Raw genomic sequence first — 25,376 nt, 5'->3', positions numbered from 1 at the left:
CTCAGAGGTCATCTAATCTGACCCTTTTGTTTTATAAATAAGGAAATTCAGGCCTGGGAGGCTGTGATGTGTTCAACATCACACAGATGATGAATGTCAGAAGAGGATTTGAAACCAGATTTCCTATTTCCAGAGTCCCTGTTCTTGTGCAAATGCATGATCATAAGAGGAAGAAGAAGAGTGAGCAAGCATTCACCCCAAAGGGAGTGAGGGGGAAAAAACTGCCTATGGAAGATGGGGGATAAAGTGAACCTTGAAAGAAACTGGGGGTGGTGGGGAGAGGCTAGGTGGTGCAGTGGATAGAGCACTGGCCCTGGAGTCAGGAGTACCTGAGTTCAAATCAGACACTTAATAATTACCTAGCTGTGTGGCCTTGGGCAAGCCACTTAACCCCATTCCCTTGCAAAAGAAAGAAAGAAAGAAACAAGAAACGAGAAACAAACAAACAAACTAGGGCTTCTTAGAGGTAGAGGCAGAGTAGAAGGAAGAGGACAGACAGTGGAGAAAAAAGGCACCAGGATGACGAATAAAGTTGGGAAACAGCAATTAGGCTAGTTTGGCTAAACATAGTGTGTAAAGGGGAGAAATGATCTGTAAACTTGAGAACAGGCTGGAGCCAGATACTGAGATGAGGACAAAGAATTAGATGTGTCATTTTATTGCCATAGGGAACTCCCAAATGATGAAACTCCCCTCTAACAAAGCAGTCTGATTTTTTTCAAACTTACAGTCTTAGAGAGTTACCTCGAGGACTGAGAAGTTATGTGACAAGACCAGCCCAGAGTCATACCATCTATGTATGACATATGCAAATAAGGCTATAAATGACAAGCTGAGGCTTTGGCTTTTTATCCTAGAGGTGATAGGGAACCTTCAAAATATTTTGAGCAGGGGAGTGACAAAAGTTGTTATTCTTCATGAGATTATTTAGGCAATGGTGTGGAGGATGAATTGGAGAGGAGACATTCTAAAAACTAGTAAGTCATTTAAACCACCACATCCAGGTGAGAGAAGAATATGGTCTACACTAAGTTAATAGTGCTTTGGTTGGAGAAAATTTACCAACTACCTGCTGGATCTCTCCATTCGGATGTCCGACAGAAATGTCAAAATTGCCATCTTCAAAATAAATATTTTCTTCCCAAAATTTTCCCCTCTTCTTTGATTCCCTTTCTTTATAGAAGGCACTACCACCCTTCAGTTGTCCAGGTTCACAACCTTGAAATTGTTCTCAATTCTGTCTGTTCACCCTCCATATCGAATCACTTATTTTGTCAACTCTCCATAGCTACTCCGGTATCCATTTCTTACTCTTCACTCACATACAATCTTATATAGCCCTTTCAACCATCCTGTTCTGTTGCATTAGCTTCCCAATTGTTACTGCCTCCAGTCTCTCTCCTTCAGCTCTACCTCTCTATTCACAAAACACAAATCTGACCAGGTCACTCCATCATTCAGGAAGATTCTGTGGCTCTCTGTTGCTTCTAAGAGCAAATACACTTTGCTCCTAGCATTTAAAGATCTTCATAACCTTGGTCCAACTTACTTTTCAGGCACTTCTCATTCATTCTCTTCATATCCTAGACCTAGAGGCAGGAAGACTTGAGTTCAAGTACAGATTCAGCTACTCATTAACTGGGTGGCCCTGGACAAGCTGCTTCACCTCTTAGTTTCCTCTTCTTTAAAATGGGAATAACAGTACCTATGTGCCTTCTAAAGGTGTTGTGAAGATCAAATGAGAGAATATTTGTATAGTCTTTGAAAACTAAATTTTTAAGTTCATTACAAATGCTGGCTATTTTTTTTTAATATATATTTTCAAGGGAATGGGGTTAACTGATTTATCCAAGGTCAGCTAAGTAAGTATTAAGTATCTGGAGCTACATTTGAACTCAAGACCTCCTGACTCCAGGGCTGGTGCTCTAGCTACTGTGCCACCTAGCTACCCCATATTATTACATTGTAATTGCTACAGAACTGGCCTCCTCATGAGAATTCGTTACCCACTTCCCATACCTTTGTTCAAGCTTTCAGAAGTAGCTGGAATAATCCTCATTTTTACTTCCTGGAATCTCTGATTCCATTCTGCCTCAGTGTCACTTCTAATACTTTCCTCATTCCCTCAATGGTTAACTCTTCCCATTTAATCACTTGGTGTATATTTTTTATTTATTTATCTTTATCATTTCCATCTCCACTTATACTTAGTAAGATCTTAGCAAGGAGTATTTTCTTTTCTCTATCTGCATCCTCATTGCCTAGCACATTATTGGATACACAGTAGGTGCTTCAAAAATGTTTATGGAATTGAATATAGAAGATGAGCTTTAACAAAGGATTAAATATGGACTGGGGAAAGGGAAGGACTAGGTTTGGGAAAGTTCTATTTTGGATTATTCAGTTTAAGGTGTAAATGCCCAATGCTAGAGTGATTTGGGCAGGATATAAAGATCTCAAAGCCATCTGCATAATGATGACTGAACCCAGGATAACTGTTGAGGTTAATGAGGTAGCATGTAGAGAAAGAAAAAATTCCAGGAGATTTATGAGGGACATCCACACAAGGGGGTTAGGATGATGATGGTTCAGTAAGGGAGACTGAAGTCAGTCAATTAATGAGCATGTATTAAGCACCATATAAAAAGAGGCCAAAAAACAGTTCCTGCCCTCAAGGAGCTTACATTCTAACAGATTAATCTAACAGAAAGGAGAAGTCAGACAGGTAGGAGATTAATCAAGAGTGAACAGTACCTTGAAAGCTAGGGATGGTCAAAGTCAGAATTTACATCAGAAATTGCAGAAGGGTCATTGAGGGCTGAGAAAAAAGCTTTAGCAATCAAAATCTGTTTGGTTACTTTGAAGAGGGCTGTTGCAGTTGAGGGGTAAAACCTTAAAAACAGATTGGAAGGAGAGAAGAAGTGAATGGGAGAAGAGGAAATAGAGGTAAAGTTCATAGATAGTTTTTCCCCCTAGGCATTTGACTATGAAGGGAAAAGAGCTTCATATATCTTTTCAGTCATGTCTAACTGTTTGTGACCCTATGTAGAGTTTTCTTGGCAAGGATACTGGAGTGATTTTTCATTTTCTTACTTAACAGATGAGGAAACTGTAGCAAATTAGGGTTAAATGACTTGCCAAGGATCACATAGCTAGTTGACCAGATTTGAATTCTGGAGGATGAATCTTCCTGTCTTCAGACCAGCACTCTACCCAATTGACACCTAACTGCCCATTATTGATAATTAGGTGGCATTTATGCTAATGAGTCTGTGTGGAGTATGTTCAGGGGCTGAGATGGAGGGCATTGAAGGGGGTTGGTTTCCTTCTCTCCTTTACCACCATCTTATTTAAGAGATAGGTTTAATCTCATGCATTAAAGGAGTTCATGAAACAATGATTAAGGGAATACCAATGAAGGAAGTGCCTCTGCTCTATCATGGGGCTCAGGTCTTGAATGTAGCTACTTTTTTGGTAACTGAACTGACCTAAAGTGGCTTGTGATTAGACTAGAGTCAACAGGACCCTTGGATATGGTGTAGTCCAGTTCCCTAGATTTGAGTATTGTATACTGGCAATCACACCAAATCTGAAGTCGGGGGGCATGGATTTGCATCTCATCTCAGCAATTTATTTCTGAGAGGATCTTCAATAAATCACTTTTCTGGGTCTCGGTTTCCTATTCTGCAGCCTGAGGAGGTGAGATTTGAGAATAATTTCTAAATTGCTTTCCAGTTTTCAGTCTCAAATCCAACTTTCTTTCTCTTGGGATCTTCCTGTTTATCTCATTTACAAATGAAAAACTTGTAAAATGGGGGCTAATAATACTTGTATTGCCTTTGCCTATGAGGAAAAAATTGCTCTGAAAAACATAAACTTCTATAGAAATGTGAAGCATTTCCTTGGTTAGCTCTTTCCTCTTCTCCCACCCCTCTCCTTGATTCCAGCTGTCATTTTAGAATGACTTTGGGATATTGGAATCCTTTTCTGACAGTGTTTAATTGGGGAGGAACTTGGGATTAGACCTGTTCCCCAAATTGTGAGGGGCCTTGTTCCCCTCCTGCCCTTTACACCACACTCCCCAAAGGGCAGTCTTCCCATCAGAGCACTTTTTCATTCAGTTCCCTCCAGAACAAATTGGCCTGTGTTTGCGTCTGCACTTGCCTGACATAGGGAGCATGGGAAGAATGTCAGATCTGTCCCATTCCCCTGCCTGGACCTTGAGTGCTGGGAACATCATCTTCTGTGAGAACAGCCGTTCTGCTATGCTCATTTTCAGTTCCAAGCAGAGAAAAACAGAAGAGATTAGTTATTCGTTTATGGAGCAAACAGCTGTGAATTGGGTTTTGTGTCTCAAGTTGATGAAGAGCTCCATTCTTCCCTACTTAGAATTCGAACAGCCCCTTCAACTTTATTACTCCTAACTATAAATTATCTTCACAAAGAATACCACTTTTTTGTATCTTCTCCTCCCTTTTTCTCCATTCCTCTTTCCTTCTCTCTCCTTTTCCTTTACCTGCTTCCTTTTCTCTCTCTCTTTTTTTTTATAAATTTATTTATTTATTATTCCAACTACATACAAGGATAGCTTCTAACATTCATTTTTTTTGGGTAAGATTTGAGTTCTTCCTTTTTCTCCCTTCCTCCCTTTCCTCTCTCCTCCCCTTGACAGCAAGTAATCTGTTCTAGAACTGTAGATCCAGTCTTCACTCGAATATCTCCATGGAAGGTGTACTCACTCCCTCTAAAGCAATTCTTTTCACTTTTGGACAGCCATAATTGTTGTATTTTCCTTAGGAAATAGGGAAGTGGAGCATGTTTGTGTTTGCCCTTCCTAATATATTGAACATGTTTGATATTGTTTGTCTGCTTCCAGTCAACTGTGTGAAAGTTTGGAAGTTGGAGAATGGAAAGGTATCTACTCTTCCCAAGTTGCTGATGAGGGGAACTCTTCATTACCACCTAGGACAAGAATTATGCAATAGGAGAATTTATTAAGAATCTACTACATGCAAAGCACTTTGCTTTGACTCTGAGAGAAACTAGAATTTTTGACAAGATTCTACTTCTGACTCTATTACAGTGTGTAATCCAGGATATTAATGGAGAAGACATTAGATCATCCTCATAATAATAGCTGGCATTTACATAGGATGGTTTATGTATACATTATCTCATTTTATCCTCATAAAAACTTCATGACATAAGTAGTCCAAATAGTCTCATTTTGTAAATAAGAAAACTGAGATTTAAAAAAATTAAATGACTTGCTAATGGTCACAGAGCTAGTTAAGTACTAGAGGAAAGATTTGAACCCAGATCTTACTTGACTCTAGGTCCAGGGCTCTTCCCACTATGCCATGTTCCATCTCTAGGCGCATATGTAATAAGCACAGCACAAGTTATAATCCATTACAAATATATAGGACAAGTTAGAATGTGGTCAGGATGAGGGAAAGATATTTTTAAGCTCAAAGGGAGAGGAAAGTCTTTTTTTTATATACAGTATTTTTTTTATTTAATATTTATTTATTCTCATTTTGTACAAATAATGTTTTATAAAATATTCTTGTTTGGGTAAACAAAATACCCACTCCCCCAAAAAAATATAGACTCGCTTGAGCAATAAAGTAAAGGGGAGAGAAAAAAATTAAAACTAAAAAAAATAATAGTAGTAGTTGTAGATATGGCCAGGTAGTGCAATGGACAGAGCACCAGCCCTGGAGCCATGAGCACCTGAGCCCACATCCAGCCCCATACACTCAACAATCACCCAGCCATGTGACATGCAAGCCACCCAAACCCCACTGTCCTGCAAAAACCAAAAAAAGAAAAAAAAAGACCCAAAATAAAATAAAATAGTAATAATAGTAGGGGTGGATGGGTGGCGGACAGAGAATTGGCCCTTGAGCCAGGAGCACCTGGGTCCAAATCCAGCCTCAGACACCCAACAATCACCCTGTTATGTGGCCCCAGGCAGGCCATCCAGCCCCATTTGCCCTGCACCCCCCCAAATAATAATAATAATAATAATAAAATTGCTTGAGTCTTTGTTCCAACACCAACAATTCTGTTGCAGGTGGATCACATTCTTTATGATAAGTCCATCACAAAAATTACTTCCATATTATTCCACCATTGCCATTGCTGATCGCAACTCCCTCCTTTCTTATTTCTCCACTACCATGTACTATATTTTCTCTCTCCTTTCACTCTGACTCTGTTGTAGGGTAGCTGAGTGGTGCAGCAGACAGATCCCCAGCTCTGGGGCCAAGAGGCCCTGAGCCCCCATACCACCCCTTAGGCCCAGCATCCACCTGGCCCTATGGTCCCAGACAGGCCATCCAATCCCAGCCCCTCACAAGAAGTAAAAAAGAAAATGTGTTATATCTGACCACTCTCCCCACATGGTCCATCCTCTCCTCCATCATTCACATCACCCCCCCTTCCCCCTGCCCCCCCTCCTTCTTACTCCAGATGTTCATGCCCAATTGAGTGTATGTATATATATATATATATATATAAAACTTCCATATCATTGCAATGGCTCATTGTAATAAAGAAACATCTTATTATATGAAATATCTTGGCCTATTCCCCCTCTCCTTTTTCTTTCTCCTATTACATTTCCCTTTTTTTCTATTGACTCCATTTTTACACCATATTTTTATCTTCAAATTCAGCTTTCTCCTGTGTTTCATCTATAAAATCTCCCTCTACCTACTCTATTAACTGAGAAGGTTCATATGAGAATTATCAGTGTCATTTTTTCTATGCAGAAATACATGCAGTTCATCATCATTAAGTCCTTCATATTTTCCCCTTCTCCTCCAATCTCTATGCTTGCCCTGAGTCCTGTATCTGAAGATCAAACCTTCTGTTCACCGCTGGCCATTCCAACAGGAACATTTGAAATTCCCCTGGTTCATTGAAAGTCCAACTTTTTCCCTGGAAGAGGACATTCACTTTTGCTGGGTAGTTGATTCTTGGTTGCATTCCAATTTCTTTTGCCTTCCAATATATTATATTCCAAGCCCTATGAGCTTCCAATGTAGTTGCTGCTAAGTCCTGTGTGATCCTGACTGCAGCTCCATGATATTTGAACTGTGTCCTTCTGGCTGCTTGTAATATTTTCTCTTTGACTTGGGAGTTCTGGAACTTGGCTATAATATTCCTAGGGGTTGGTTTTTTGGGATCTCTTTCTCTGGGGTATTGGTGGATTCTTTCCATTTCTGTTTTGCCCTCTGCTTCTAAGATATCAGGGCAATTTTCCTGTAGTAATTCTTTGAAAATGATGTCAAGGCTTTTTTCCTGATCATGACTTTCAGGTATTCCAATAATTTTTAAATTATCTTTCCTAAGTCTGTTTTCCATATCAGTTGTTTTTTCAATGAGATGTTTCACATTTTCTTCTAATTTTTCATTCTTTTGGTTTTGAAGTATTGATTCCTGGTTTCTCGTAAATTCATCAATCTCTCTGAGTTCTATTCTGTGTCTGAAGGATTTGTGCTCCTTGGAGAGTTTTCTTATCTGTTTTTCCATCTGGCCAATTTTGCTTTTTAAAGCATTCTTCTCCTCAATAACTTTTTGAACTGTTTTATCCATTTGACCTAAGCTGGTTTTTAGCATGCTATTTTCTTCAGCATTTTTTTGGATTTCCTTGACTAAGCTGCTGACTTCATTTTCATGTTTTTCCTGCATCTCTCTCATTTCTTTTCCCAGTTTTTCTTCTATCTCCCTCATTTGATTTTCTAAGTCTTTTTTGAGGTCTGTCATAGCCTGATCCCAATTTCTGTTTTTCTTGGAGTCTTTAGATGCAGGAGCTTGTGCTTCCTCATCTTCAGACTGAGTATTTTGATCCTTCTTGGTCTCACAGGCAAAATATTTCTCAATGGTGTTCCTGTTTTTTCTCTGCTTACTCATTTTCCCAGCCTAAGCCTCAGGTGCTTCCTGAGCTTTTGGGACACTCTCACAAGGGTCTAAGTGTGTGAGGCTCTGTCCTCCCTCCTGGTCTGTAAATGACCATATGCACCCCCACCCCCGCCATGGGGCTGAGGTGGGGGGGCCCTGCTGTTCTGTGGGGGGGCCTAGACCATGATCAGGATCTGAATGTGGTCAGTGCCCCAGAGTCCTGTTCCAGGGACAGAGGACAGAGCTCTGCAGTCTCTCTTCACTCCCCTCCCTAGGTTCAATGGCCTCATGCCCTGGGGGCTCCTGCTTATAGGCTCTGCTTGCTTCTGTTTCCTGAATCTGAGTTGAGGTGGCCAGGCTGCTAGCTGTGTGCCCTGAGGGCTGGGCTTCATGTGCTTGCTCTGGCAGAGGTCCCCCCGCTGTTCCCCCAATTTGTGCCTGGTGCTCTCCGGGGCATAGATCAGGAAACTACCTGGCTGCTGTGAGCTGTGGCTCCCTGGCGGGCCACCCCTCTGACGGGCCGCCCCTCCAACCCCAGGGAGCAGAGCCTTTCTGCTCTTTTCCAGGTTACCTTGAGTAGGAGAACTGCCTCACTGGGTCCCTTTGTGGGTTCTGTCTCTCAAAAATTTAGTTAGAGTCCTTAGTTTCGAAGATTTATGAGAGAGCGCCTAAGACACAATCCATTCTTGTCGCCATCTTGGCTCCGCCCCCAAGGAAAGTCTTTAGAGAAGTTGGTGACTAACCTGAGAAAGAGAAGGCTATGAGAAGGTGATGATGAAGACCAAATGTGTGTTCTAGGCTTTGTGCGAATACTTGGATATGGAGGTGAGAGAGCATAGGACAAGACTGAGTAGTTGACCTGGAAAGTAGAGTTAATGAAGGGTTAGCTCTGGTCCCCTGGCTTACAGAGAATTCTCAGAATGAAATTCTAACCAGGCAAACCCAAATGATTTTTATGATGAAGAAAAGGGGAGTCCTCAAAGAGACTGATGCTTGCATAGGGATTTAATTGAACAACCTTAGTTTTTTAAAAGATATAAAAGGAGGATGAATGTGAAAGCCCTATGATCTGTAGGAACATCAGGAACTTGTGTAACAAGTGTATATCAATACTGTGAGGTAGATGCTGCCATCCCCTTTAATAAAAGAGGAAACTGAGGCAGTTAGAGATTAAGGGATTTGCCCATTATCATATACCTAATAAATATCTGAGGTTGGATTTGAACTCAGGTCTTCCTGCCTCCAGGTCCAGTGTTCTATCAACAGTGCCATCTATCTGCCATTTTACAGATTAGGAAAATGAAGTTTACAAAAAATGACAGTGCTTGGACCCGAAACCATCTGCTTTCTGATTTCCAAATCAGATGGTTTTTTTCCATTTCAACACAACTGTTCTAAACTTGTGTGGAACATAGGCTGAGAGGAATAAGCTTTTGTTTATACCTTAATTATGTATGAAATCACAGAAAAGAACTCCGGAGTTCCTATAAAATAAATACATTTGTGCTTAACAAAGTAGTCTAATTCTTCAATCCACAGAGATTTTATTTGAAATATAGACCTAATATAATATATATGAGCAAAATTTCAATTCCTTAATCTGGTAATTGTTCTTGCCTGCTAGGTAGGTGTGTGTGTGTGTGTGTGTGTGTGTGTGTGTGTGTGTGTGTGTGTGTTTTCTTGCATATCTACCCCCCACACACACACACACACACAAATACTCACAAATACTTGTGCTGGACATTGTACTAAGTACTTGAGATACAAGGAAATTGGTAGGAACCAGAGACTAGTGGCGTATCCTGTTCCATGAGTTGAAACCAGGCAGAATCACAGATGTAAAGTGAAACAAACAGTCCAGTTTCTGCCCTTTATTAAGTTTGGCATTGAGAGGAATTTGGTTCACTGGTCTCCGACCCTCCATTCAGAAGAGAGAGAGGCTGAGGCAGGTGATGTCAGTCAAGGCTGGACTCAGTTCCTTGGTGGTGATGAACTTATCCTGAGGGGGCATCCATGGAATCAAGCAAAGCAATAAATTTCATCCAAGTTAAATACACTATAGAGTTAACTATGAATATACAAATAAAACTCGACATTGTTATGCTTTTGGAAGAAGTTAATGCTTGTTGTTTTGAATTTAACCAAGTTAAGTTGGGGAGTGAATGGAATCAGGCAGCTGAAAAGGCTTCAGAAGACCACTGGTAGCACAGAGAATAGAGTATTGGACCTGGAGTTAAAAAGACCTGAGTTCAAATCTGCCCTCAGACACTTAATAGCTATGTGATCCCGAGCAAGTCACTTAATCACTGTTTGCCTTAGTTTCCTCAGTTGTAAAATGATCTTTTTTAAAGCCTGGCAAAGAAAGTGGCTCACCATTTCCTTTTCTAGCTTATCTCAGATGAGGAAACTGAAACACAGAGTGAAATGACTTGCCCAATGTCACCCAGCTAGTTAGTAAGTGTCTGGGGCCAGATTTGAACTTAGAAAGATGAGTCTTCCTGATTTCAGGCACTTTATCCACTGTACTTAGTGGTTATCCTTAGCATTTTTAAAGAACCATTTCCAATTCAACAGGCATATTATCTTCTATATACAAGGTTCTGTGTACAGAATTGGAGGTTCCAAGGAAATTCTCTACCTATTAATAATATTGGTTCACATTTCTAGAGAATTTTGTTTTACAAAGCACTTTTTCTCATAGGAAATTATTAGGTCCATTTTAAAAATGAGAAACTCAGAGGAGATAAAGGGGAAAAGATACCCCCAAAATGAAATTTATATGAACAAAAGATGACAAGTAATAGCTATTATTTACATAGCATATATTATGTGCCAATCACAGGTACTTAACACTTTACAATGTCTCATTTGATTTTCACAACAAACTAGGAGGTAGGTACTATTAACATTCCTATTTTATAATTGAGGAAACTGAGGCAGACAGGGATTAAATAATGATCACATAATAATTGTTTCAAGTAGGATTTGAACTCAGGTCTTCCTATCACCAGACCCAGTGGCTCTACCTACTGTGCCATCTTGTTGCCTCATAAATGAAAAAAAGATTTCATTTCAAGATTATTCAGGTACTCTGTTAAGCATTGAGCATACAAATAAACTAAGAAAGATCTGACCCTCAAGGAGCATTCTGATAGGGGCGACAACATTCATAAACAAAAGGTGTCTTGATTTGAGGATCACAGAGGTTGTGAGATGGATTCATAGGATAGTGGCTTGTCGTGGTCCTTTTAATAGCAGTGTAAATTTGGATAATGATAAGTAGTGTCCCCAGAGCAAGAAGTGGAAAATGGTAGTGGGAAAAGGGATGGGGGGGGGGGGAAGATATGGTAAGATTCTGGGTTTTTGAGTGGGTAGCAGCTTGATGAGAGATGGTTTTGGGTTAGATTAAGTAAGTCAGATCACTTTTGTATATTCAGCAATCTGGGTGACTCAGCACAAAACAAGAATTAAAATAGGATTGAAATTTTGAGAATGAAGTGATCCCCTCCAAGTGGAGGAATAGAGAAAAGCTTCATGAAAGAGAGTAGCCAAGCCTTTGAAGAAAGGGAGAGACTTCAGCAGGTCAAATTTATAGAGGTGGTTGATTTTAGAGATGGGGCACAGCATCTGTAAGAACTGGCAGCTAGATGGCACAATAGATAGAATGCTAGGTGAGTTCAAATCTGGCCTCAAACACTTGACTTTGTGACCTTAGGTGAGTCACTTAAGCCTGTTTGCCTCAGTTTCCTCAACTATAAAATGAGACAGAAAAGGAAATGGCAAAGCACTCCAGTATCTTTGCCATGAAAACGTCAATGGGGTCACAAAGTTGTATATATTACTGAAAAAGATTGAACAGCAACAACATCTATAAGGGAATAATAGGATGAGAGAACACATGTACAGAGAATAGGTCAATTTGAGGCATGGTGTGAATAAAGAATAGTAATATGAAATAATTTTTGGATGGGTAAATTGGGTCTAGATGGCGGCCTTAAATAATAGGATAAAAACAGGATTAAAAAGTTCATATTTCATATTTCATTCTATAGACAATAGCCCTGAAAAGTTTGAGTACAAATGATGCAATAAGATTTCTGGATTAAGAAAATTATTTTGGCAACTTTTGAAAAAATGGATGGATTGGGTTGGCCAGAGAGTAGAGGCAGGAAGACTATGGAATTTCACCAGGATTTAGCAAATGATTGGATAAAAAGTAGTGGTGAAGGAGAGGAAGCAGTCAGAAATGACTTTGAGGTTTCATGCGTGGGTGACTAAGGAGGTTTCTGTTACCAGCTGGGTGGCAATAGACAAATCACTTAAACTCTTTTAACCTCAGTTTTCTGATCTGAAAAATGGAGATATTTGCTCACTCGTAGGACCATTGTCTATAAAGTTATTATTCTTGCTCTCTTCAGAATCTTTTCCAATTCCTTTATCTCTCTTCTCTGTACTTACCTATATATACTGAAACACACACACACACACACACACACACACACACACACACACACACACACACATATACACTTCTTTCACCCTAACTTCTTTGATTTTAAGACTCACTCCCCACTGCACTCACACACGTATTTTTAATTAAAGATTTATTTTGAGTTTTACAATTTTCCCCCGTCTTACTTCCCTCCCCCCACCCCCCACAGAAAGCAATTTGTCAGTCTTTATATTGTTTCCATCACACATACTTCCAAGATCAAATGTTGTTACAGATTGAATAAAATTCTCCCTAGATCCTGACTTTCTCTTCTGTACTTCCATTCTCTGGGAATATGAGGACAGGAACCATTTCATTTTTTACTTTATATTTTCAATATTTAGGATAGTTTCTTACTTTTAGTAGATACTTACTGTAATTGCTTAATTGATTGATTTTCTTCAGGAATTGACTGCCCTCACAATTTCAACAAACATTTATTAAGTGGCTATTAATAAAGACACATCTTTCTTCAACTTTAAGGTTTATACATTGCTTTTTCTTCTAGTTTTATGAAGGACAGAGTGAAAATATTATCATCTCTCTTTTACAGGTGAGAAAACTGAATCACAAAAGGATTCCAGTCATTTAAACAAGTATTTATTCAGTCTTCCATGTACAGAAGTTTGGTTATCATATGGTCCTAGTTCTTAGAGAGTTCATAGTCTATTATGAAACTAAGATGTTATTATAGATTATTTATATTAATATCTAATATTAGTACAGTATAGATATATGGAACAAAGACCTACATGAAATTTAAGGGAGAAGGTCCAAACTTTCATAGGAGCTAAGGAACTTCAGAAAGATTTAATTTACTTGCTTAAGAACATATTGTAAATATTAGAGAGTATGATTACAAGCCCACTGTTTTTTTTTCCCCACTATATACTATGACTGACTCTATATGCCAATTTTGGGGATTCAAAGGTATTAAGTAGGATACAATGTCTAGTTCCTGCTTCAATGTAGATCACATTATTTTTTTTTTTTTGCAAGGCAAAGGGGGTTAAGTGGCTTGCCCAAGGCCACAGCTAGGTAATTATTAAGTGTGTGAGGCTGAATTTGAACTCAAGTACTCCTGACTCCAGGGCCGGTGCTCTATCCACTGCGCCACCTAGCTGCCTCAGGGGTTCACATTCTTAAAGAGGAAATAGAATATTTTTATTAGTTTCCTACTTTGTTGATGTTGGAGACAGAAGCTTAAGCACCACATTGGAAGATTAGGTACCCGCACCTATCCACTGTCTTCAGATGTTTCCTCCCTTGTATTTTAAGAGAATTTTTCTATATTTACTCCATAGAAATTAACTATGATAACTCTCTTAGGGACATGAATTCCTTAAAAGCCTAATCCTATACTGTTTAAAACCAGTGTGACTTTGGGTAAGTCATTTAAATGCTGTGGGCCTCCTTTCCTTATTTAAAGGAGGGAGTTGGTTTAGATGACCTTATAGGTCCCTTCCAGCTCCAGATCTGAAATTCTTTGAGTGCTTCAGTTATAAGAAGAGAACTAAATAGAAGGGGGTAGCTAGGTATCAGACCTAGAGTTAAGAAGACTCATTGTCTCTCTCTCTCTCTTTTTTTTTAGATTTTTCAAAGCAATGGGGTTAAGTGACTTGCCCAAGGCCACACAGCTAGGTAATTATTAAGTGTCTGAGGCCAGATTTGAACTCAGGTACTCCTGACTCCAAGGCCAGTGCTCTATCCATTGTGCCACCTAGCCGCCCCAAGACTCTCATTCTTGAGTACAAATCCAGCCTCAGTCACTTACTACCTCTGTGTGATCCTAGAGAAGTCATTTAATCCTTTTTTGTCTTGGTTTTCTCATTTGTAAAATGAGCTGGAGAAGGAAGTGGCAAACTACTACTGTATTTTTGCCAAGAAAACTCCAAATGAAGTCATGAAGAGTTGAACATGACTGAAAAACAACAAAAGATAGAAGAATAGTAAATGAAGGAGTTAACAAAAATAAAGGGGGAAAGGAAAGGAATAGGCATTTATATAGGAACTACTATGTCTCAGGCACTGTGATAAACACTTTTTAAATATTTCATTTGATCGAGTTATTAAAAACTATTAATACTAGAAACCCAAAATGTAAAAAGTTTTTTGGCAGTAAGAGATACATACCCACATGGAAATATGTGTCTTTGGTCTCTTTCCTTCTCTGGGCATAATATCTCAGCAAGAGAGTATTGGATTAAATCAGATGATCTTAACTTGGAGTGTGTGAACTCGATTTAAAAAAAATAATTGTATTATAATCTAATTGGTTTGCTTTGTAATGTAATGTTTCCTTTTTAAAACATTCTGAGAAGGGGTTAATTGGCTTCACCAAACTGAGTTCACAACACAAAAATGTTAAGAATCCTCATCCTTGGTGATCTCTGATGGCACTTTCAGCTCTAGAATTCTGTTCAATTTAAGAAAAAGTATTAAGTTCCTACCATGTACTAGGAACTAGGGAGATAAAGAAAAAAAAAATTAGAGAGCCCTTGCCTCCAAGGAGCTTAGATTCTACTGGTATTGAATATATCATGTATGAAAGTAAGTAAATACAAAATAATTTGAAGAGAAAGAATGTATTACAACTAGGGTAAATATAAAAGAAGCACTTCATGGAGGGTTGCCTTGGAAAAAGATAAGGCATTTGAAATAGAGATGAAAATAGCATGTATTTTAGACTTGGGAGAGGAAATATTGAATTTTGGCACGAGAATGTAGTCCTTTTCAGCTGGAAGATGCAGATTTAAATGTGATATAAGGAAAACTTTCCTTACCATTCGATGGGCAGAAACTGAATGGGCGGGCTACCTTGGGATGTAACATATTTTATCTTAAAATCTGTAGAGGGCCACTGCAGAATTTTGAGCAAGGAGATGACATAATCAGACTGATGCTTTAGGACTATAATTTTGACAGTTGGATGGAAAATGAATTGGAGCTACTAAATGACTATTACAGTCATCATTCAGGATGAGAAGATTCAATCTTGAGTCATGAGACACCCAAGCTTAGGGGAGTATATGAATGATGAATCAACAAAGAATATTTTTTTAAAAAAGGCAATTGTGCAAATAGGAAGAAAACTGGGAGAAAGTAGTGCCACTGAATTAAATTCAATTTAACAATCATTTATTGAACACCTACTCTGAAGGATATATAGGACAGATAAATAGATTTGTAGATGGATGGATCAATAAGAGATAGAATGGATGGAGAAATTAGAAATAGGATAGAGAGAGAAAGCAAGCATTTATTAACCACATAATATGTACTAAGCATTAGGGATACAAATGTGAACAAAGAGAAAAACACTTTTTGCCTTCAGGATGTTCCTATTCAAATAGAATAGACAAACATTTAAATAATTATATAGATATAAGAGATATGCGGAGAAGACAGAAGACACTAACTGCTGGGCAGACCAAGAAAACGTCTTTTGCAGAAGTTGGAATTTAAGCTGACTCTTGAAGGAAGCCAGGAAAACAGAAGTGTCCCAGGGGAGGAGAGGAGACGTGGAGAAAAGACAAGAAGTCTTGTAGCTACGGAATAACAAGGAGGCCAGGTGCAGCAAATATAGAGCACATGGAGGAAGTAAATGTGAAATACTAGAACCGTATGGGAGAAATCAGACTATAAAGTACTTTAAACGCCAAATAGAGAATTTCAAGTGTGATTCTGTGATAATAGGGAGTTACTGGTATTAATTGAACAGGGGGTTGTTATAATCAGTTATGTTTCAGGAAAATTGCTTTGAGTTGAGTGGAGGATGGCTTAAGATGAAGAAAGACTTGCCAGCACACCATTCAAGATCCCAAGTAATCTCTGTGTCACAGAAATGAGAGATTCAGGTATGGAGGTATGCATGCACACATGAGATTTTGACTTGACCACTCCCTGCTCACCTCACTCTTGAGTTTCCATGATGGTGTCTAGAATTAAAAAAATTCTCAGCTTTGTACTTCTCAGGCATATAAGTATGGGGTTTGATATTACAAATTTTTACTAAATAGGCTAGACAGGAACTTGAAAGATGCTTCCCTGTATTAACCTAAAGCCTTCCTTTTTACAAGTTTTTTTTGCATCTGTGTGAAATTTGTAACAGTTTTCATCCTGAAAACAAATTCTCTCTGGCAACTCTAAGTTTAGAACCTCCTTGCTTTGAAAACAAACATAGACAATCCTCAGAGGAGCATACTTTTCACATTTAAGAGTGTGCCAGTCCTGCTTAGATGGGTAGAATAACCCAGCAAGTAGAAAATGGTAGATAAATGCTGAGTTTTAAAATCGAGAGCTAAAGTTGACAAAATGTTGTGCTTATTTTAGCTTGAAAGCATCAAGCAGAGAAATAGAGAAAATGAAGATAACAGGGACCTTTGAAATATGGTCTCCATGGAGCTGAAATAGAATCAGTTTGATCTTTAGAATCTGCTCCTATATCAGATGCCTTTTTTGTTGGATGCCTTGGTGTTCATGGGTGAATATTGTTCACATATATACAGACTCATTCAGGAAACCCTCATTAGCTGTTCTACCGTCAGCAAAGAACTATGTTATGCACTACTAGTGTGTGGATGAATTAAAAACAGTCCTTATTCCCAAAAGGATTCAGAACAAAGGCAGAGAGTACTTACTTGTCTTATAGTTAAGTACCAGAAACCAAGTGCTGTATGGGTTTAGTTGAAAGAATGGTATCTGGCTTTGGGTAAGGCATCAGGAGAGATCAGTGTTCTTTCCTAGAGGAAGTAGTATTTAAGATATCCTCTAAAGGAGAGGTATGAGTTTGATAAGGGGCTGAAGGAGGGGTGTGAGGAGAGGCAGAGGATGTAATTCCAGCAAAGACTGGGCAGCCAGATAGCAGATGTGTGAGTGATGAGAGTAGGCTGCATAGTAGAGTATCTGAAGGTTATTTCTTTGTTTTTAAAGGAAAATGATATGGTCAAGCTTGTGTTAAAAAGGATTGAGGTGGCAGTAGTATGAAGAATGGTTTAGATTAGGGAGTAGAGGCTGGCAGAAAGATGCCTCATTACTAATCCAAATTAGTAATCCAAACCAAAGAACAGACTTTGCTGATTGGGTTGTTCAGTCTGTATATAGTGTGTGTGTGTGTGTGTGTGTGTGTGTGTATACAAACAAATTCACATTCTTTTTTTTTTTAATGGTATAAGGAAGGAGCATTAGAATTGGAATCAGTAGATCTGGATTTGAATTCTGGCATTGACACATAATTAGTATTTGCAAGTCATCTTACCTTCCAGAGTTTCAGTTTCCTCCTCTGTAAATCAGAATGTTGATTATTTTGTCATAGGAGGTTATAATCAATTGAATCCCTACAGCCAGGGTTGAAATGATAAACTGTGAGAGTCAGATAGCAGATACATTGAAGATTTTCCCCTTTCAGACATTGTCTACATTCACAGATTGTAGAGGGGCCTAAACACCAAGAGGATCTACTTCTAAGTTCCAAAGGGTGAAAAGCCCAAAGTGACAGATTTGCAGTTAGCAGTTAGTAAGCACTCAATAAATACTTATTGATTGACTGACTATATAAAGAATCCATCTCTTTAAGAAACGGGACCAAGCATATAGGAGAAATAAATATTCCTCATTGAAATTGATAGAATTAAAGGATGGCTAACCATTGGGTACCTGATCCAGCCATGACCCTGGAGGCCTTAAAATCACAATGACTGAAGAAAAATCCATGTCCTGCAGGTGAGAAGAGGCAGCCATGGTAGAAGACCCTTGCTCTTGGAAAGGAATCACTCGTGATTTTTTTTTCCTTTGTGGCTCTTCCAAAGTGCAGGGTTTCTGGGGTGTCTGGAGGAGGAGGGGTCCTCGTCTTTCCCAGACCACCCTCTTCCCCATTGTCAACAACATTGAGCATAATAACATCAGCAAGTCTTTTTTTTTCCTGAAACTGGCAGTTTTCCAGAATTGATATTAGACTGAAACTAGTGTAACCTGCAGAATGTAATGTCAGTTGGTGGGTTTTCTTTTTTTGATTTACTCTACCCAGACTCTTCAGAGCTGAGAAAACTTTAAACATCTTCCTTGGTGGTTCCCCCTCCCACTCCCATCTTATTATTTTCATTAAGATCAAAAGAAGTGAATCAGTTCATCATCTCTTAGGAGGCATTCCACCTGCATGAACTTGCAGGCATTCAGCCAGGACTCTCAACCGTAGTGATCAAATTGAGGTCATGCTTGTCAAAGGAAGCTGAGATGTTGTTTGGCATCAACGCCTTGTTTTAACAAAAGAACAACTCCCCCTTTTGGCACCATGCCCCTGTTTCTAGACTTGTCCATCTCCAAGAATTACAGTGTTTACATTGGGTATTTTTAAGTTCGCTTAGGTGAAAAACAGATTCTGTAAGTTAATAGTCCTATTGTTTGTCTTTGCTGGCCTAAATGTGATGGGGATGCCAGAACAGACAAGCCAATAGGGGGATATACTGACAGAGACTCAGGAAAGAGTTTTCTTCTTGCTCAATTGATGAGAGGAAATGTGATAGTGTTTTTTTTTAAATAAATCTTCATTTTATTTTATTTAATTTTTCCGATTATATTATGAAAGTTTTTCAACATTCATCCACTTGTGTATTTATGTTATATAATTCTCTTCCATTCTCCCTTCCCACCCCCTTCTCCTCAGTGGTGAACAGTTTAATGAACATTGTATATCTACATTTGTCTTTAACATGTTTATATATTAGTCATTTTGTCTATGAGGAATTAGAAGTAAGGGAAAAGAAAGAAAACCATGGGATAGGAAGGAAAAACTTAAGAGCTGTTTTTAAAAAGTGAACACAGTATCCATTCAGATTCTGTGGGGTTTTTGGGGCTTTTGATTTTTTTCCCCCTTTGAATGTGGATGGCATTGCATATGACAGGTCTCCCGGGGTTGTCCTAGCTCTCTGAATTGCATCCATCATAGTTGTTCAACTCAATGTGATAATTTTTAAATAAGGAACTGAAGTGTAAATCTTGAAAACATCTCTGTTTTCTTGTGGTTTTACAGTGTTACTAACTGTGATGTACACATTTGGTGTCAGATTAATTAATAGTTGATATTAAATTTGTAGTAGAGTTCTCATTTGGTGCAGTAGGAGAAGGGGAGGAGGGGAAAGGCATCACAGTGTACCATTTCTAATGCTATCTCTGCCACTAATCTGATATTGATTGGTTCTGAGTGAATGGAAATAGCAGTTGTTTCTGTTTTAGCCAGAGACCCTGAGGGTCTTCCCTTTCCAGATTGATGTTTTTTGGGGGGAGGAAACTATGCAAAATGGACTTTTGCTTTTCTTTCTAACTTGCCTTAGTCACTGACAAACCCTGGGGATCTTAACCCCTCAGCAAAAAAAAAAAAAAAAAAAAAATTTCTGGAAGTGGTCATTCTTGGTCTCTCTCTTACCCAATCTTAACGACTGAATGGACATTGACTCAGTCAAATTGTGACCTAGGAAAGATCTAACTTTAAAAGGTCAAGGTCTCCCACTGTATTCAGGGCTATCTCCAGTCATCCTGATTCCTTATCTGGTCACTGGACCCAAATGACTCCACAGGAGAAACAGACTGGTGACTTTGCACTTAAATCCAATTCAACTAACAACAAAAAATATAACTTGGTCAAATTACTTAACCTTTGCATAGTCTTGCTGCTTCATCATTTAAAATGAGAAGAGTGATTTCTATGATCCCACCAATTACCCATCCATGAGTTTTTAAACTCTAATGGCACAATGAATAGACTTGAAGTTGGGAAGACCTAGATTCAAATTGTACTTGAAAGCAATTACTGTATCAACCTGGGCAAGTTAGTTAATCTTTCTTAACCTCAGTTTCCTTATCTGTAAAACAGGAATGATAAAGGGATAAAAGACAATAACACTTATAGGTTTGTTTTGAAACTTAAATTAAAAATATATAATCATATAATATGTTATTAAACATTTATACTTGTAATTGTATAGATAAAATGTTGATGACATTGGTAAAACTTTCTTTAAAGGTCATACTATGTCAAGAAGTTTTGGGGGAAGATTGAAAAAAACAAAAGACAATCCTCCCTCTTCCCCAAAGAGGACTAACTTATGGAGTTTCTGCCTTTAGAGGAGCTTAGAATATAATTGATTAGGCAAAATATTTATGTGAAATGAAATTGACTGCTATTGTTGCTAGGTATTTTTTGATTTGCTGTACGACTAGTAATTTCAGTAATTTGCTAATGTAAAGGTGGTTGCTGTCTTCTTGTGGTGGTACAGAATTGGAGCCTAAAAGGGGTTTGGGCATTAATTGCAGTAGGACTGGACAAATTATTGTATGGGAAGGTAATGGAATACTGTTGTGCTGCAAGAAATGATGGAGGAGATCGTTTCAGAAAAAATTGGGAATATTTGCATTACCTGAATGAAGAGAGCAGAACCAGGGCTATGTGATAACATTACAAAACCTTAAGGACTCTGATCAACCCATTTCCAGAACACTCACAATGGAACATGCATGCTACCCACCTCCAGACAGAGATGGACTCATTGCAAATTGAGACATCTAATTTTGGACATGAGAAGATGGGAGAGAGAAAATAGATTTCTGTCATTTAAAAAATAAACTAAAAACACAGAGTAAAGTTGATGTTAGACAATTACAGCACATGACTTTGAGGTGTTCATCATCAGCTTCTGTGCATTTGGGAGAAGGTGTAATTTTACTTGTATCTCTACACTTCCCCTTCTGTCCATCTCCCAGTAATGCTTTAGAAATCAAGAAGTACTTTAGAAAGGCAAACTGGAGGGGCAGCTAGGTGGCGCAGTGAATAGAGCACCAGCCCTGGAGTGAGGAGGACCTGAGTTCAAATTCAACCTCAGACACTTAATAATTACCTAGCTGTGTGGCCTTGGGCAAGCCACTTAACCCCACTGCCTTGCAAAAGCCTAAAAAAAAAAAAAGTAAACTGGAGTCACAATGTGAAGTTCAAGTGTCTGAGGCTGGATTTGAACTCAACTCTTTCTGCCTTCTAGAACTTTATCACCTTGTTTCCTACTTACCTCTAGAATCAAGATCTCTCCACCAGTGCTCTTTACCCCTAGGTATGCTATTTCTCCATAGGTTTCTTCCTTTGTAAGTGGAGCCTAATTTTAGTACAAAGTGTGATTATCTTAATGCCTTTTCCCTCCAACCTATTCCCTTGTTGTTTGAAGAATCTATTAGGCTTATCTTTTTTTTTTGCAAGGCAATGGGGTTAAGTGGCTTGCACAAGGCCACACAGCTAGGTAATTATTAAGTGTCTGAGGCTGGATTTGAACTCAGGTACTCCTGACTCCAGGGCCGGTGCTCTATCCACTGCACTACCTAGCCTCTCCTATTAGGCTTATCTTTGATAAATCTGGTAATTACTTTAAGGCAAGAATTCTTAACCTGGAGTCTATCAAATTTTAAAAAATATATTTTGACAACTATTTAAATTTAATTGATTTCCTTTATAATATCATGGCCTTAAAAAAATAAAAAATATAATATCATGGCCTTTATCACATAAATTTTAAAAGATTATTCTGAGAAGGGGTCCATAGGCTTCACCAGATAATGAAAGGGGTCCATGGCGCACAAAAAGTTGAACACCTGCTTTAAGGGTGGGATGTTAGTAGAGGGTGGGAGTGAGGCAGAGGTGGGGCAGACCTGAGGCAGAGACAAAGATGGGGCAGCCAGATGGTTCAGTGAATAGAGCACCAGCCTGGAGACAGGAGAACCTCAATTCAGATGACCTCATATACTTACTGGTTTCAGTGACCCTTGCCAATCACTTAATCCTGATTGCCCCTCTCACCCCCCAAAAAAGATGAGATATTGGCAATGTTATCTCAATGCCTTCTATTTCCTGACTTTTTTCTGTGATCTTTACTGTACTTTAGAGTAGGTAATGGACTCTAGAAGCCAGAATTTTCATTCTTCACAGTGTTTTGAAAGTGAAAAGTAGCTAGGGCCTTCTTCATCTAAAGCTAGTCAAATTGAAATACCAAGGAAACCCCTTCCTCCTTTCTATAGATAAATATCAGATTTTGGGTTGAATTAATCTTCTCATCCCCTAAGACTGCATGGACCTTTGAAATGGGTCTAATACCATTTGTAGCCTAGGGGATCTTTTCTTTTCCTTTTTATAGATAAATAATATTTTAGTTTTTTCAATTACATGTAAAAATAGCTTTCAACGTTTGTTTTTATAAGATTTTGAGTTCCAAATTTTTCTCTATTCCTCAGTCCCCCGCCCCCTCCCAAGACAGCAATTTGTTATAGCTTATGCAGTCATGTTAAACATTTTTCCACTTAGTCATGTTGTGAAAGAAAAATCAGAGCAAAAGGGAAAAACTATGAGAAAGAAAAAAAAAAGAAAAAGTGGAAATTGTTCTTCCTCTGAATGTGGATAGAATTTTCCATCATGAGTTTTTTGTAATTGCCTCGAATCATTGTATTGCTGAAAAGAGCTGAGTCTACCATAGTTGATCATTGCTCAGTGTTGATATACAGTGTTCCCTTGGTCCTTGATTCATTCAGCATCAGTTCATGTAAGCCTTAACAAGTTTTTCTGCAATTTGCCTACTCATCATTTCTTATAGCATAATTGTATTCCATTATTTTCATATACCACAACTTGTTCAGCCATTCTTGGAGTTTCTTTTTATCCCAGAGTAAATGTCTTTTTTTTCCTCTTCCTTTTAGAGACAAGATCACTTATTAGTGCTTCACCTTGCTTCAGTTTGCTGATATTTATTTGCTGGGTAAGTTCCTTCTCACCTCTTACTAGAATTTCACTTGGAATGATCTGAATTCTAACATGGTGCAGTCTGCTTAGGATCCATGTTCCATTTTTCCACTAACCTTTGAATTGCTTGACAGGTTAGTTCTAATGAGATTTTTTTTGTAGCAATATAGCATTGCTACAGCATTCTTGCTGTTAAAAGAATGAAGCATGCAGGATGCATGCTTAGCTCCTTCTACAGGAAGATGTTTTCACTAACTACAGATCCACAGCCTCTTCCATCATAGCATGTCAGTGCAGGCCTATCAGCAAGACCTGCTTTGTAACAGAGGATTTCAATCATCCTGTTCAACCCTCTCACTTTACACACTGGAAAATGGAAACTCAGAGACAGAAAGTTACTTTCCTATTATGTTCACACAAACAGTATATATCAAGCTGTGACACCAGTCTTAAAAAAAAACCCACCAAATCCATTGACTTTTCAGCTATTCTTCAACACTTTTCCAGTCCATCTTCAGAGAAGGTGCTTAGAAATGCCTTTAACTCCAAGACAAAGTGATTTAATGAATTATTATTGCTGCATTTCAGAAAATCCATGCTACCTTAAGCTAGCATTAGAACATCACTTTAAGATTTCTAAAGCACTTTATAAATGTCACCCCCCTGTATCCTCACAGAAGTCCTATGTGCTTTTAATATTGCCATTTTACAGATGAGGAAACTGAGGCTGGCAATAGTAAAGTGATTTGCTCAGAGTCACACAACAGAGACTGAGGCTTAATTTGAACCCTAGTCTTCCTGACTCCTTATCTAATAGGTTGTGAAATATTTAAATATCCCATCTTTCCTCCCTATATATGTTCATTGAAAAAAATTCCAGAATTCCTCCCTCCAAGACCTCTACTGCTGCCATTCCCATTTGTATCTCTTTTTTTTCAACCTCCTTTCACAGCTACCCTTAAGCATTCATTAGAGAAATATTGTCCTCAAAGAAGTAGGCTGGTTTTGATGGGTTTGACACAAAGAATATGAAAGTGACAGAGCTACCACAAACCTTACAACATAGAATCTAGATTTAGAATATTACAGTAGGAATAACAGAGTTTAAAACAGAATCTTACAGTTAGAAGAGACTTATTTAGAACATGGCATGTTACAGAGCTAGAAGGGACTATGTACGGTGGAGATGCTGGTTTTGGAGCCAGTCTTCATACTTGTCTCTGTCTCTCCCTTTTCTCTCACCTCCCCCCATTCCTTGAATCTCTTCCTATTGGCTGCCTCCTTCCTTTTAGCTTGTTGTTTTCTCATCCTTAAAAATCTCCCATGTGCATTGCTAAGTACTCTGCTAAGCAAGAAGGATACAAATAGGAAAATCAAGTCAGTCCCTGTTCTCAAGAAGTTCATGCTCTAACTGGAAAAGTCAGTACCTAAAATCCAGTTTAATTTTAAGGTCTGTGGAAAAAACCCAGAAATCAATGGAAGGGCAGATGGCAAGGCCCACATACTCCAGTCAATTGAAACTGCTGTCTCTCCAAATTTATCAGTGTTCCATTTGTTCTAAATAATTTTTTTATTTGGTATTTTATTTTTCCCCAGTTACATGTAAAAGCATTTTTTAACATTTGTTTTTAAAACTTTGAGTTCCAAATTCTCGCGTTTGTTCCCTCCCCACACCTCCTCATTGAGAGAGCAAGCAATTTGATAGATTTTAGGTGTGTAGTCATACAAAACCTCAAGAAAAATAAAGTAAAAAACAATGTTTCAATCTGTATTCAGACACCATTAGTTCTTTCTCTGGGGAAGGATGGCATTCTTCATCAAAAGTTTTTGAGAGTTGATTTGGGTCATTGTGTTTCTGAGAAAAACTTAAGTCATTCACAGCTGATCATCCTGGAATTTAGCTGTACTCATGTAAAATCTTTTGAGGTTTTTTTGAAAGCATCCTGCTCATCGTTTCTTATAGCAGAAAACATTTTATAATAATTGCATACCACAATTTGTTTAGCTATTTCTCAGTTGATGGGTATCTCCTCAGTTTCCAATAGCTATAACTATCCTTGCACATATAGAAGCTTTCCTTTGGTTTTTAATTTCTTGGATCCAGATCTAGTGGGTGGATGGGTCAAAGGGTATGCATGGTTTTATAGCTTTTTAGATATAGTTCCAGATTACTTTACAGAATAGTTGAATCAGTTTGCAACTCATCCA

General features: G+C 38.4%; 1 protein-coding gene and 1 pseudogene across 5 annotated transcripts in view; one reads left to right on the top strand and one right to left on the bottom strand.

Moving 5' to 3' along the window:
* The window catches only part of LOC141519312 (14-3-3 protein beta/alpha pseudogene), a 58,076-nt pseudogene extending 39,799 nt beyond the window's left edge, over window positions 1-18,277 (bottom strand).
* Window positions 1-25,376, top strand: part of SH3BP2 (SH3 domain binding protein 2) — a 139,826-nt gene that overhangs the window by 39,508 nt on the left and 74,942 nt on the right. For 4 of the 5 annotated variants that reach the window (XM_074229905.1, XM_074229907.1, XM_074229903.1 and 1 more), the window contains one exon: window positions 23,126-23,184. The gene's annotated coding sequence lies outside the window, so the exon portion shown is untranslated. Of the gene's footprint in view, window positions 1-11,264; window positions 23,185-25,376 lie in introns of those variants that run through there. The other variant, XM_074229906.1, reaches the window with a different exon arrangement.

This window comes from Macrotis lagotis, chromosome 3, assembly GCF_037893015.1.
Source record: "Macrotis lagotis isolate mMagLag1 chromosome 3, bilby.v1.9.chrom.fasta, whole genome shotgun sequence".
Classification (NCBI taxonomy): Eukaryota; Metazoa; Chordata; class Mammalia; order Peramelemorphia; family Peramelidae; genus Macrotis; species Macrotis lagotis.
This window is presented reverse-complemented; position numbering and strand designations above follow the sequence as displayed.